Here is a 15,803-nt window from a genome sequence, read left to right as displayed (position 1 = left end):
GGATAGACCCCATGCCTTCTATTCGGGGAGATGGATAGACCCCATGCCTTCTATTCAGGGAGATGGATAGACCCCATGCCTTCTATTCAGGGAGATGGATAGACCCCATGCCTTCTATTCAGGGAGATGGATAGACCCCATGCCTTCTATTCAGGGAGCTGGATAGACCCCATGCCTTCTATTCAGGGAGATGGATAGACCCCATGCCTTCTATTCAGGGAGATGGATAGACCCCATGCCTTCTATTCAGGGAGATGGATAGACCCCATTCCTTCTATTCGGGGAGATGGATAGACCCCATGCCTTCTATTCAGGGAGATGGATCGACCCCATGCCTTCTATTCAGGGAGCTGGATAGACCCCATGCCTTCTATTCAGGGAGATGGATAGACCCCATGCCTTCTATTCAGGGAGATGGATAGACCCCATGCCTTCTATTCAGGGAGATGGATAGACCCCATGCCTTCTAATCAGGGAGATGGATAGACCCCATGCCTTCTATTCAGGGAGCTGGATAGACCCCATGCCTTCTATTCAGGGAGATGGATAGACCCCATTCCTTCTATTCGGGGAGATGGATAGACCCCATGCCTTCTATTCAGGGAGATGGATCGACCCCATGCCTTCTATTCAGGGAGCTGGATAGACCCCATGCCTTCTATTCAGGGCGATGGATAGACCCCATGCCTTCTATTCAGGGAGCTGGATAGACCCCATGCCTTCTATTCAGGGAGATGGATAGACCCCATGCCTTCTATTCAGGGAGCTGGATAGACCCCATGCCTTCTATTCAGGGAGATGGATAGACCCCATGCCTTCTATTCAGGGAGATGGATAGACCCCATGCCTTCTATTCGGGGAGATGGATAGACCCCATGCCTTCTATTCAGGGAGATGGATAGACCCCATGCTTTCTATTCATGGAGATGGATAGACCCCACGCCTTCTATTCAGGGAGATGGATAGACCCCATGCCTTCTATTCAGGGAGATGTATAGACCGCATGCCTTCTATTCAGGGAGCTGGATAGACCCCATGCCTTCTATTCAGGGAGATGGATAGACCCCATGCCTTCTATTCAGGGAGCTGGATAGACCCCATGCCTTCTATTCAGGGAGATGGATAGACCCCATGCCTTCTATTCAGGGAGATGGATAGACCCCATGCCTTCTATTCAGGGAGCTGGATAGACCCCATGCCTTCTATTCAGGGAACTGGATAGACCCCATGCCTTCTATTCAGGGAGATGGATAGACCCCATGTCTTCTATTCAGGGAGATGGATAGACCCCATGCCTTCTATTCAGGGAGATGGATAGACCGCATGCCTTCTATTCAGGGAGATGGATAGACCCCATGCCTTCTATTCAGGGAGATGGATAGACCCCATGCCTTCTATTCGGGGAGATGGATAGACCCCATGCCTTCTATTCAGGGAGATGGATAGACCCCATGCCTTCTATTCAGGGAGATGGATAGACCCCATGCCTTCTATTCAGGGAGCTGGATAGACCCCATGCCTTCTATTCAGGGAGATGGATAGACCCCATTCCTTCTATTCGGGGAGATGGATAGACCCCATGCCTTCTATTCAGGGAGATGGATCGACCCCATGCCTTCTATTCAGGGAGCTGGATAGACCCCATGCCTTCTATTCAGGGCGATGGATAGACCCCATGCCTTCTATTCAGGGAGCTGGATAGACCCCATGCCTTCTATTCAGGGAGATGGATAGACCCCATGCCTTCTATTCAGGGAGCTGGATAGACCCCATGCCTTCTATTCAGGGAGATGGATAGACCCCATACCTTCTATTCAGGGAGCTGGATAGACCCCATGCCTTCTATTCATGGAGATGGATATACCCCATACCTTCTGTTCAGGGAGTTGGATAGACCCCATGCCTTCTATTCAGGGAGATGGATAGACCCCATGCCTTCTATTCGGGGAGATGGATAGACCCCATGCCTTCTATTCAGGGAGATGGATAGACCCCATGCCTTCTATTCAGGGAGATGTATAGACCGCATGCCTTCTATTCAGGGAGCTGGATAGACCCCATGCCTTCTATTCAGGGAGATGGATAGACCCCATGCCTTCTATTCAGGGAGCTGGATAGACCCCATGCCTTCTATTCAGGGAGATGGATAGACCCCATGCCTTCTATTCAGGGAGCTGGATAGACCCCATGCCTTCTATTCAGGGAGCTGGATAGACCCCATGCCTTCTATTCAGGGAACTGGATAGACCCCATGCCTTCTATTCAGGGAGATGGATAGACCCCATGCCTTCTATTCAGGGAGATGGATAGACCCCATGCCTTCTATTCGGGGAGATGGATAGACCCCATGCCTTCTATTCAGGGAGATGGATAGACCCCATGCTTTCTATTCATGGAGATGGATAGACCCCACGCCTTCTATTCAGGGAGATGGATAGACCCCATGCCTTCTATTCAGGGAGATGTATAGACCGCATGCCTTCTATTCAGGGAGCTGGATAGACCCCATGCCTTCTATTCAGGGAGATGGATAGACCCCATGCCTTCTATTCAGGGAGCTGGATAGACCCCATGCCTTCTATTCAGGGAGATGGATAGACCCCATGCCTTCTATTCAGGGAGATGGATAGACCCCATGCCTTCTATTCAGGGAGCTGGATAGACCCCATGCCTTCTATTCAGGGAACTGGATAGACCCCATGCCTTCTATTCAGGGAGATGGATAGACCCCATGTCTTCTATTCAGGGAGATGGATAGACCCCATGCCTTCTATTCAGGGAGATGGATAGACCGCATGCCTTCTATTCAGGGAGATGGATAGACCCCATGCCTTCTATTCGGGGAGATGGATAGACCCCATGCCTTCTATTCGGGGAGATGGATAGACCCCATGCCTTCTATTCAGGGAGATGGATAGACCCCATGCCTTCTATTCAGGGAGATGGATAGACCCCATGCCTTCTATTCAGGGAGCTGGATAGACCCCATGCCTTCTATTCAGGGAGATGGATAGACCCCATTCCTTCTATTCGGGGAGATGGATAGACCCCATGCCTTCTATTCAGGGAGATGGATCGACCCCATGCCTTCTATTCAGGGAGCTGGATAGACCCCATGCCTTCTATTCAGGGCGATGGATAGACCCCATGCCTTCTATTCAGGGAGCTGGATAGACCCCATGCCTTCTATTCAGGGAGATGGATAGACCCCATGCCTTCTATTCAGGGAGCTGGATAGACCCCATGCCTTCTATTCAGGGAGATGGATAGACCCCATACCTTCTATTCAGGGAGCTGGATAGACCCCATGCCTTCTATTCATGGAGATGGATATACCCCATACCTTCTGTTCAGGGAGTTGGATAGACCCCATGCCTTCTATTCAGGGAGATGGATAGACCCCATGCCTTCTATTCGGGGAGATGGATAGACCCCATGCCTTCTATTCAGGGAGATGGATAGACCCCATGCCTTCTATTCAGGGAGATGTATAGACCGCATGCCTTCTATTCAGGGAGCTGGATAGACCCCATGCCTTCTATTCAGGGAGATGGATAGACCCCATGCCTTCTATTCAGGGAGCTGGATAGACCCCATGCCTTCTATTCAGGGAGATGGATAGACCCCATGCCTTCTATTCAGGGAGCTGGATAGACCCCATGCCTTCTATTCAGGGAGCTGGATAGACCCCATGCCTTCTATTCAGGGAACTGGATAGACCCCATGCCTTCTATTCAGGGAGATGGATAGACCCCATGTCTTCTATTCAGGGAGATGGATAGACCCCATGCCTTCTATTCAGGGAGATGGATAGACCGCATGCCTTCTATTCAGGGAGATGGATAGACCCCATGCCTTCTATTCAGGGAGATGGATAGACCCCATGCCTTCTATTCGGGGAGATGGATAGACCCCATGCCTTCTATTCAGGGAGATGGATAGACCCCATGCCTTCTATTCAGGGAGATGGATAGACCCCATGCCTTCTATTCAGGGAGATGGATAGACCCCATGCCTTCTATTCAGGGAGCTGGATAGACCCCATGCCTTCTATTCAGGGAGATGGATAGACCCCATGCCTTCTATTCAGGGAGATGGATAGACCCCATGCCTTCTATTCAGGGAGATGGATAGACCCCATGCCTTCTAATCAGGGAGATGGATAGACCCCATGCCTTCTATTCAGGGAGCTGGATATACCCCATGCCTTCTATTCAGGGAGATGGATAGACCCCATTCCTTCTATTCGGGGAGATGGATAGACCCCATGCCTTCTATTCAGGGAGATGGATCGACCCCATGCCTTCTATTCAGGGAGATGGATAGACCCCATGCCTTCTATTCAGGGCGATGGATAGACCCCATGCCTTCTATTCAGGGAGCTGGATAGACCCCATGCCTTCTATTCAGGGAGATGGATAGACCCCATGCCTTCTATTCAGGGAGCTGGATAGACCCCATGCCTTCTATTCAGGGAGATGGATAGACCCCATACCTTCTATTCAGGGAGCTGGATAGACCCCATGCCTTCTATTCATGGAGATGGATAGACCCCATACCTTCTGTTCAGGGAGTTGGATAGACCCCATGCCTTCTATTCAGGGAGATGGATAGACCCCATGCCTTCTATTCGGGGAGATGGATAGACCCCATGCCTTCTATTCAGGGAGATGGATAGACCCCATGCTTTCTATTCATGGAGATGGATAGACCGCATGCCTTCTATTCAGGGAGATGGATAGACCCCATGCCTTCTATTCAGGGAGATGGATAGACCCCATGCCTTCTATTCGGGGAGATGGATAGACCCCATGCCTTCTATTCAGGGAGATGGATAGACCCCATGCCTTCTATTCAGGGAGATGGATAGACCCCATGCCTTCTATTCAGGGAGATGGATAGACCCCATGCCTTCTATTCAGGGAGCTGGATAGACCCCATGCCTTCTATTCAGGGAGATGGATAGACCCCATGCCTTCTATTCAGGGAGATGGATAGACCCCATGCCTTCTATTCAGGGAGATGGATAGACCCCATGCCTTCTAATCAGGGAGATGGATAGACCCCATGCCTTCTATTCAGGGAGCTGGATAGACCCCATGCCTTCTATTCAGGGAGATGGATAGACCCCATTCCTTCTATTCGGGGAGATGGATAGACCCCATGCCTTCTATTCAGGGAGATGGATCGACCCCATGCCTTCTATTCAGGGAGCTGGCTAGACCCCATGCCTTCTATTCAGGGCGGTGGATAGACCCCATGCCTTCTATTCAGGGAGCTGGATAGACCCCATGCCTTCTATTCAGGGAGATGGATAGACCCCATGCCTTCTATTCAGGGAGCTGGATAGACCCCATGCCTTCTATTCAGGGAGATGGATAGACCCCATACCTTCTATTCAGGGAGCTGGATAGACCCCATGCCTTCTATTCATGGAGATGGATAGACCCCATACCTTCTGTTCAGGGAGTTGGATAGACCCCATGCCTTCTATTCAGGGAGATGGATAGACCCCATGCCTTCTATTCGGGGAGATGGATAGACCCCATGCCTTCTATTCAGGGAGATGGATAGACCCCATGCTTTCTATTCATGGAGATGGATAGACCCCACGCCTTCTATTCAGGGAGATGGATAGACCCCATGCCTTCTATTCAGGGAGATGTATAGACCGCATGCCTTCTATTCAGGGAGCTGGATAGACCCCATGCCTTCTATTCAGGGAGATGGATAGACCCCATGCCTTCTATTCAGGGAGCTGGATAGACCCCATGCCTTCTATTCAGGGAGATGGATAGACCCCATGCCTTCTATTCAGGGAGATGGATAGACCCCATACCTTCTATTCAGGGAGATGGATAAACCCCATGCATTCTATTCAGGGAGCTGGATAGACCCCATGCCTTCTATTCAGGGAGATGGATAGACCCCATGCCTTCTATTCAGGGCGCTGGATAGACCCCATGCCTTCTATTCAGGGAGATGGATAGACCCCATGCCTTCTATTCAGGGAGCTGGATAGACCCCATGCCTTCTATTCAGGGAGATGGATAGACCCCATGCCTTCTATTCAGGGAGCCTTCTATTCAGGGAGGTGGATAGACCCCATGCCTTCTATTCAGGGAGTTGGATAAACCCCATGCATTCTATTCAGGGAGCTGGATAGACCCCATGCCTTCTATTCAGGGAGATGGATAGACCCCATGCCTTCTATTCAGGGCGCTGGATAGACCCCATGCCTTCTATTCAGGGAGATGGATAGACCCCATGCCTTCTATTCAGGGAGCTGGATAGACCCCATGCCTTCTATTCAGGGAGATGGATAGACCCCATGCCTTCTACTCAGGGCGCTGGATAGACCCCATGCCTTCTATTCAGGGAGATGGATAGACCCCATGCCTTCTATTCAGGGAGATGGATAGACCCCATACCTTCTATTCAGGGAGCTGGATAGACCCCATGCCTTCTATTCAGGGAGATGGATAGACCCCATGCCTTCTATTCAGGGAGCTGGATAGACCCCATGCCTTCTATTCAGGGAGATGGATAGACCCCATGCCTTCTATTCAGGGAGCTGGATAGACCCCATGCCTTCTATTCAGGGAGCTGGATAGACCCCATACCTTCTATTCAGGGAGCTGGATAGACCCCATGCCTTCTATTCAGGGCGCTGGATATACCCCATACCTTCTGTTCAGGGAGCTGGATAGACCCCATGCCTTCTATTCAGGGAGATGGATAGACCCCATGCCTTCTATTCGGAGAGATGGATAGACCCCATGCCTTCTATTCAGGGAGATGGATAGACCCCATGCTTTCTATTCATGGAGATGGATAGACCCCACGCCTTCTATTCAGGGAGATGGATAGACCCCATGCCTTCTATTCAGGGAGATGTATAGACCGCATGCCTTCTATTCAGGGAGCTGGATAGACCCCATGCCTTCTATTCAGGGAGATGGATAGACCCCATGCCTTCTATTCAGGGCGCCGGATAGACCCCATGCCTTCTATTCAGGGAGATGGATAGACCCCATGCCTTCTATTCAGGGAGCTGGATAGACCCCATGCCTTCTATTCAGGGAGATGGATAGACCCCATGCCTTCTATTCAGGGAGCCTTCTATTCAGGGAGGTGGATAGACCCCATGCCTTCTATTCAGGGAGTTGGATAAACCCCATGCATTCTATTCAGGGAGCTGGATAGACCCCATGCCTTCTATTCAGGGAGATGGATAGACCCCATGCCTTCTATTCAGGGCGCTGGATAGACCCCATGCCTTCTATTCAGGGAGATGGATAGACCCCATTTCTTCTATTCAGGGAGCTGGATAGACCCCATGCCTTCTATTCAGGGAGATGGATAGACCCCATGCCTTCTATTCAGGACGCTGGATAGACCCCATGCCTTCTATTCAGGGAGATGGATAGACCCCATGCCTTCTATTCAGGGAGATGGATAGACCCCATACCTTCTATTCAGGGAGCTGGATAGACCCCATGCCTTCTATTCAGGGAGATGGATAGACCCCATGCCTTCTATTCAGGGAGATGGATAGACCCCATGCCTTCTATTCAGGGAGATGGATAGACCCCATGCCTTCTATTCAGGGAGATGGATAGACCCCATGCCTTCTATTCAGGGAGTTGGATAGACCCCATGCCTTCTATTCAGGGAGATGGATAGACCCCATGCCTTCTATTCAGGGAGCTGAATAGACCCCATACCTTCTATTCAGGGAGATGGATAGACCCCATGCCTTCTATTCAGGGAGTTGGATAGACCCCATGCCTTCTATTCAGGGAGATGGATAGACCCCATGCCTTCTATTCAGGGAGATGGATAGACCCCATACCTTCTATTCAGGGAGCTGGATAGACCCCATGCCTTCTATTCAGGGAGATGGACAGACCCCATGCCTTCTATTCAGGGAGATGGATAGACCCCATGCCTTCTATTCAGGGAGATGGATAGACCCCATGCCTTCTATTCAGGGATATGGATAGACCTCATGCCTTCTATTCAGGGAGTTGGATAGACCCCATGCCTTCTATTCAGGGAGATGGATAGACCCCATGCCTTCTATTCAGGGAGATGGATAGACCCCATGCCTTCTATTCAGGGAGATGGATAGACCCCATGCCTTCTATTCAGGGAGATGGATAGACCCCATGCCTTCTATTCAGGGAGATGGATAGACCCCATACCTTCTATTCAGGGAGATGGATAAACCCCATGCATTCTATTCAGGGAGCTGGATAGACCCCATGCCTTCTATTCAGGGAGATGGATAGACCCCATGCCTTCTATTCAGGGAGCTGGATAGACCCCATGCCTTCTATTCAGGGAGATGGATAGACCCCATGCCTTCTATTCAGGGAGATGGATAGACCCCATACCTTCTATTCAGGGAGATGGATAAACCCCATGCATTCTATTCAGGGAGTTGGATAGACCCCATGCCTTCTATTCAGGGAGCTGGATAGACCCCATGCCTTCTATTCAGGGAGCTGGATAGACCCCATGCCTTCTATTCAGGGAGATGGATAGACCCCATGCCTTCTATTCAGGGAGATGGATAGACCCCATGCCTTCTATTCAGGGAGATGGATAGACCCCATGCCTTCTATTCAGGGAGGTGGATAGACCTCATGCCTTCTATTCAGGGAGATGGATAGACCCAATGCCTTCTATTCAGGGAGATGGATAGACCCCATAACTTCTATACAGGGAGATGGATAGACCCCATGCCTTCTAATCAGGGAGATGGATAGACCCCATGCCTTCTATTCAGGGAGATGGATAGACCCCATGCCTTCTATTCAGGGAGATGGATAGACCACATACCTTCTATTCAGGGAGATGGATAAACCCCATGCATTCTATTCAGGGAGCTGGATAGACCCCATGCCTTCTATTCAGGGAGATGGATAGACCCCATGCCTTCTATTCAGGGAGCTGGATAGACCCCATGCTTTCTATTCATGGAGATGGATAGACCCCACGCCTTCTATTCAGGGAGGTGGATAGACCCCAAGCCATCTATTCAGGGAGATGGATAGACCCCATGCCTTCTATTCAGGGAGATGGATAGACCCCATGCCTTCTATTCAGGGAGCTGGATAGACCCCATGCCTTCTATTCAGAGAGATGGATAGACCCCATGCCTTCTATTCAGGGAGCTGGATAGACCCCATGCCTTCTATTCAGGGAGATGGATAGACCCCATGCCTTCTATTCAGGGAGATGGATAGACCCCATGCCTTCTATTCAGGGAGCTGGATAGACCCCATGCCTTCTATTCAGGGAGATGGATAGACCCCATGCCTTCTATTCCGGGAGCTGGATAGACCCCATGCCTTCTATTCAGGGAGATGGATAGACCCCATGCCTTCTATTCAGGGAGATGGATAGACCCCATGCCTTCTATTCAGGGAGGTGGATAGACCCCAAGCCATCTATTCAGGGAGATGGATAGACCCCATGCCTTCTATTCAGGGAGATGGATAGACCCCATGCCTTCTATTCAGGGAGCTGGATAGACCCCATGCCTTCTATTCAGGGAGATGGATAGACCCCATGCCTTCTATTCAGGGAGATGGATAGACCCCATGCCTTCTATTCAGGGAGCTGGATAGACCCCATGCCTTCTATTCAGGGAGATGGATAGACCCCATGCCTTCTATTCCGGGAGCTGGATAGACCCCATGCCTTCTATTCAGGGAGATGGATAGACCCCATGCCTTCTATTCAGGGAGATGGATAGACCCCTTACCTTCTATTCAGGGAGATGGATAAACCCCATGCATTCTATTCAGGGAGTTGGATAGACCCCATGCCTTCTATTCAGGGAGCTGGATAGACCCCATGCCTTCTATTCAGGGAGCTGGATAGACCCCATGCCTTCTATTCAGGGAGATGGATAGACCCCATGCCTTCTATTCAGGGAGATGGATAGACCCCATGCCTTCTATTCAGGGAGATGGATAGACCCCATGCCTTCTATTCAGGGAGGTGGATAGACCTCATGCCTTCTATTCAGGGAGATGGATAGACCCCATGCCTTCTATTCAGGGAGATGGATAGACCCCATAACTTCTATTCAGGGAGATGGATAGACCCCATGCCTTCTAATCAGGGAGATGGATAGACCCCATGCCTTCTATTCAGGGAGATGGATAGACCCCATGCCTTCTATTCAGGGAGATGGATAGACCACATACCTTCTATTCAGGGAGCTGGATAGACCCCATGCCTTCTATTCAGGGAGATGGATAGACCCCATGTCTTCTATTCAGGGAGATGGATAGACCCCATGCCTTCTATTCAGGGAGATGGATAGACCGCATGCCTTCTATTCAGGGAGATGGATAGACCCCATGCCTTCTATTCAGGGAGATGGATAGACCCCATGCCTTCTATTCAGGGAGATGGATAGACCCCATTCCTTCTATTCAGGGAGCTGGATAGACCCCATGCCTTCTATTCAGGGAGATGGATAGACCCCATGCCTTCTATTCAGGGAGATGGATAGACCCGATGCCTTCTATTCAGGGAGCTGGATAGACCCCATACCTTCTATTCAGGGAGATGGATAGACCCCATGCCTTCTATTCAGGGAGATGGATAGACCCCATGCCTTCTATTCAGGGAGATGGATAGACCCCATGCCTTCTATTCAGGGAGCTGGATAGACCCCATGCCTTCTATTCAGGGAGGTGGATAGACCCCATGCCTTCTATTCAGGGGAGATGGATAGACCCCATGCCTTCTATTCAGGGAGATGGATAGACCCCATACCTTCTATTCAGGGAGCTGGATAGACCCCATGCCTTCTATTCAGGGAGATGGATAGACCCCATGCCTTCTATTCAGGGAGATGGATAGACCCCATGCCTTCTATTCAGGGAGATGGATAGACCCCATGCCTTCTATTCAGGGAGATGGATAGACCCCATGCCTTCTATTCAGGGAGATGGATAGACCCCATGCCTTCTATTCAGGGAGATGGATAGACCCCATGCCTTCTATTCAGGGAGATGGATAGACCCCATGCCTTCTATTCAGGGAGATGGATAGACCCCATGCCTTCTATTCAGGGAGATGGATAGACCCCATGCCTTCTATTCAGGGAGATGGATAGACCCCATGCCTTCTATTCAGGGAGATGGATAGACCCCATGCCTTCTATTCAGGGAGATGGATAGACCCCATGCCTTCTATTCAGGGAGCTGGATAGACCCCATGCCTTCTATTCAGGGAGATGGATAGACCCCATGCCTTCTATTCAGGGAGATGGATAGACCCCATGCCTTCTATTCAGGGAGATGGATAGACCCCATGCCTTCTATTCAGGGAGATGGATAGACCCCATGCCTTCTATTCAGGGAGCTGGATAGACCCCATGCCTTCTATTCAGGGAGATGGATAGACCCCATGCCTTCTATTCAGGGAGATGGATAGACCCCATGCCTTCTATTCAGGGAGCTGGATAGACCCCATGCCTTCTATTCAGGGAGATGGATAGACCCCATGCCTTCTATTCTATTCAGGGAGATGGATAGACCCCATGCCTTCTATTCAGGGAGATGGATAGACCCCATGCCTTCTATTCAGGGAGCTGGATAGACCCCATGCCTTCTATTCAGGGAGGTGGATAGACCCCATGCCTTCTATTCGGGGAGATGGATAGACCCCATGCCTTCTATTCAGGGAGATGGATAGACCCCATACCTTCTATTCAGGGAGCTGGATAGACCCATGCCTTCTATTCAGGGAGATGGATAGACCCCATGCCTTCTATTCAGGGAGATGGATAGACCCCATGCCTTCTATTCAGGGAGATGGATAGACCCCATGCCTTCTATTCAGGGAGATGGATAGACCCCATACCTTCTGTTCAGGGAGCTGGATAGACCCCATGCCTTCTATTCAGGGAGATGGATAGACCCCATGCCTTCTATTCGGGGAGATGGATAGACCCCATGCCTTCTATTCAGGGAGATGGATAGACCCCATGCTTTCTATTCATGGAGATGGATAGACCCCACGCCTTCTATTCAGGGAGGTGGATAGACCCCAAGCCATCTATTCAGGGAGATGGATAGACCCCATGCCTTCTATTCAGTGAGATGGATAGACCCCATGCCTTCTATTCAGGGAGCTGGATAGACCCCATGCCTTCTATTCAGGGAGATGGATAGACCCCATGCCTTCTATTCAGGGAGATGGATAGACCCCATGCCTTCTATTCAGGGAGATGGATAGACCCCATACCTTCTGTTCAGGGAGCTGGATAGACCCCATGCCTTCTATTCAGGGAGCTGGATAGACCCCATGCCTTCTATTCAGGGAGATGGATAGACCCCATGCCTTCTATTCGGGGAGATGGATAGACCCCATGCCTTCTATTCAGGGAGATGGATAGACCCCATGCTTTCTATTCAGGGAGATGGATAGACCCCACGCCTTCTATTCAGGGAGGTGGATAGACCCCAAGCCATCTATTCAGGGAGATGGATAGACCCCATGCCTTCTATTCAGGGAGATGGATAGACCCCATGCCTTCTATTCAGGGAGCTGGATAGACCCCATGCCTTCTATTCAGGGAGATGGATAGACCCCATGCCTTCTATTCAGGGAGCTGGATAGACCCCATGCCTTCTATTCAGGGAGATGGATAGACCCCATGCCTTCTATTCAGGGAGATGGATAGACCCCATGCCTTCTATTCAGGGAGCTGGATAGACCCCATGCCTTCTATTCAGGGAGATGGATAGACCCCATGCCTTCTATTCAGGGAGCTGGATAGACCCCATGCCTTCTATTCAGGGAGATGGATAGACCCCATGCCTTCTATTCAGGGAGATGGATAGACCCCATGCCTTCTATTCAGGGAGATGGATAGACCCCATGCCTTCTATTCAGGGAGGTGGATAGACCTCATGCCTTCTATTCAGGGAGATGGATAGACCCCATGCCTTCTATTCAGGGAGATGGATAGACCCCATAACTTCTATTCAGGGAGATGGATAGACCCCATGCCTTCTAATCAGGGAGATGGATAGACCCCATGCCTTCTATTCAGGGAGATGGATAGACCCCATTCCTTCTATTCAGGGAGATGGATAGACCACATACCTTCTATTCAGGGAGCTGGATAGACCCCATGCCTTCTATTCAGGGAGATGGATAGACCCCATGTCTTCTATTCAGGGAGATGGATAGACCCCATGCCTTCTATTCAGGGAGATGGATAGACCGCATGCCTTCTATTCAGGGAGATGGATAGACCCCATGCCTTCTATTCAGGGAGATGGATAGACCCCATGCCTTCTATTCAGGGAGATGGATAGACCCCATTCCTTCTATTCAGGGAGCTGGATAGACCCCATGCCTTCTATTCAGGGAGATGGATAGACCCCATGCCTTCTATTCAGGGAGATGGATAGACCCGATGCCTTCTATTCAGGGAGCTGGATAGACCCCATACCTTCTATTCAGGGAGATGGATAGACCCCATGCCTTCTATTCAGGGAGCTGGATAGACCCCATGCCTTCTATTCAGGGAGATGGATAGACCCCATGCCTTCTATTCAGGGAGCTGGATAGACCCCATGCCTTCTATTCAGGGAGATGGATAGACCCCATACCTTCTATTCAGGGAGCTGGATAGACCCCATGCCTTCTATTCAGGGAGATGGATAGACCCCATGCCTTCTATTCGGGGAGATGGATAGACCCCATGCCTTCTATTCAGGGAGATGGATAGACCCCATGCTTTCTATTCATGGAGATGGATAGACCCCACGCCTTCTATTCAGGGAGGTGGATAGACCCCAAGCCATCTATTCAGGGAGATGGATAGACCCCATGCCTTCTATTCAGGGAGATGGATAGACCCCATGCCTTCTATTCAGGGAGCTGGATAGACCCCATGCCTTCTATTCAGGGAGATGGATAGACCCCATGCCTTCTATTCAGGGAGATGGATAGACCCCATGCCTTCTATTCAGGGAGATGGATAGACCCCATACCTTCTGTTCAGGGAGCTGGATAGACCCCATGCCTTCTATTCAGGGAGATGGATAGACCCCATGCCTTCTATTCGGGGAGATGGATAGACCCCATGCCTTCTATTCAGGGAGATGGATAGACCCCATGCTTTCTATTCAGGGAGATGGATAGACCCCACGCCTTCTATTCAGGGAGGTGGATAGACCCCAAGCCATCTATTCAGGGAGATGGATAGACCCCATGCCTTCTATTCAGGGAGATGGATAGACCCCATGCCTTCTATTCAGGGAGCTGGATAGACCCCATGCCTTCTATTCAGGGAGATGGATAGACCCCATGCCTTCTATTCAGGGAGCTGGATAGACCCCATGCCTTCTATTCAGGGAGATGGATAGACCCCATGCCTTCTATTCAGGGAGATGGATAGACCCCATGCCTTCTATTCAGGGAGCTGGATAGACCCCATGCCTTCTATTCAGGGAGATGGATAGACCCCATGCCTTCTATTCAGGGAGCTGGATAGACCCCATGCCTTCTATTCAGGGAGATGGATAGACCCCATGCCTTCTATTCAGGGAGATGGATAGACCCCATGCCTTCTATTCAGGGAGATGGATAGACCCCATGCCTTCTATTCAGGGAGGTGGATAGACCTCATGCCTTCTATTCAGGGAGATGGATAGACCCCATGCCTTCTATTCAGGGAGATGGATAGACCCCATAACTTCTATTCAGGGAGATGGATAGACCCCATGCCTTCTAATCAGGGAGATGGATAGACCCCATGCCTTCTATTCAGGGAGATGGATAGACCCCATTCCTTCTATTCAGGGAGATGGATAGACCACATACCTTCTATTCAGGGAGCTGGATAGACCCCATGCCTTCTATTCAGGGAGATGGATAGACCCCATGTCTTCTATTCAGGGAGATGGATAGACCCCATGCCTTCTATTCAGGGAGATGGATAGACCGCATGCCTTCTATTCAGGGAGATGGATAGACCCCATGCCTTCTATTCAGGGAGATGGATAGACCCCATGCCTTCTATTCAGGGAGATGGATAGACCCCATTCCTTCTATTCAGGGAGCTGGATAGACCCCATGCCTTCTATTCAGGGAGATGGATAGACCCCATGCCTTCTATTCAGGGAGATGGATAGACCCGATGCCTTCTATTCAGGGAGCTGGATAGACCCCATACCTTCTATTCAGGGAGATGGATAGACCCCATGCCTTCTATTCAGGGAGCTGGATAGACCCCATGCCTTCTATTCAGGGAGATGGATAGACCCCATGCCTTCTATTCAGGGAGCTGGATAGACCCCATGCCTTCTATTCAGGGAGGTGGATAGACCCCATGCCTTCTATTCGGGGAGATGGATAGACCCCATGCCTTCTATTCAGGGAGATGGATAGACCCCATACCTTCTATTCAGGGAGATGGATAGACCCCATGCCTTCTATTCAGGGAGATGGATAGACCCCATGCCTTCTATTCAGGGAGATGGATAGACCCCATGCCTTCTATTCAGGGAGATGGATAGACCCCATACCTTCTATTCAGGGAGCTGGATAGACCCCATGCCTTCTATTCAGGGAGATGGATAGACCCCATGCCTTCTATTCAGGGAGATGGATAGACCCCATGCCTTCTATTCAGGGAGATGGATAGACCCCATGCCTTCTATTCAGGGAGATGGATAGACCCCATGCCTTCTATTCAGGGAGATGGATAGACCCCATACCTTCTATTCAGGGAGATGGATAGACCCCATGCCTTCTAT

General features: G+C 50.5%; 1 protein-coding gene across 1 annotated transcript in view; it reads left to right on the top strand.

Moving 5' to 3' along the window:
• LOC110514817 (partitioning defective 3 homolog B) overlaps positions 1 to 15,803 on the top strand; it is a gene marked incomplete at its 5' end in the record, with an annotated part of 172,813 nt that overhangs the window by 41,924 nt on the left and 115,086 nt on the right. The window lies entirely within an intron of this gene.

The sequence above is a fragment of the Oncorhynchus mykiss genome, unplaced genomic scaffold (genome assembly GCF_013265735.2).
Source record: "Oncorhynchus mykiss isolate Arlee unplaced genomic scaffold, USDA_OmykA_1.1 un_scaffold_254, whole genome shotgun sequence".
Lineage (NCBI taxonomy): Eukaryota > Metazoa > Chordata > Actinopteri > Salmoniformes > Salmonidae > Oncorhynchus > Oncorhynchus mykiss.
This window is presented reverse-complemented; position numbering and strand designations above follow the sequence as displayed.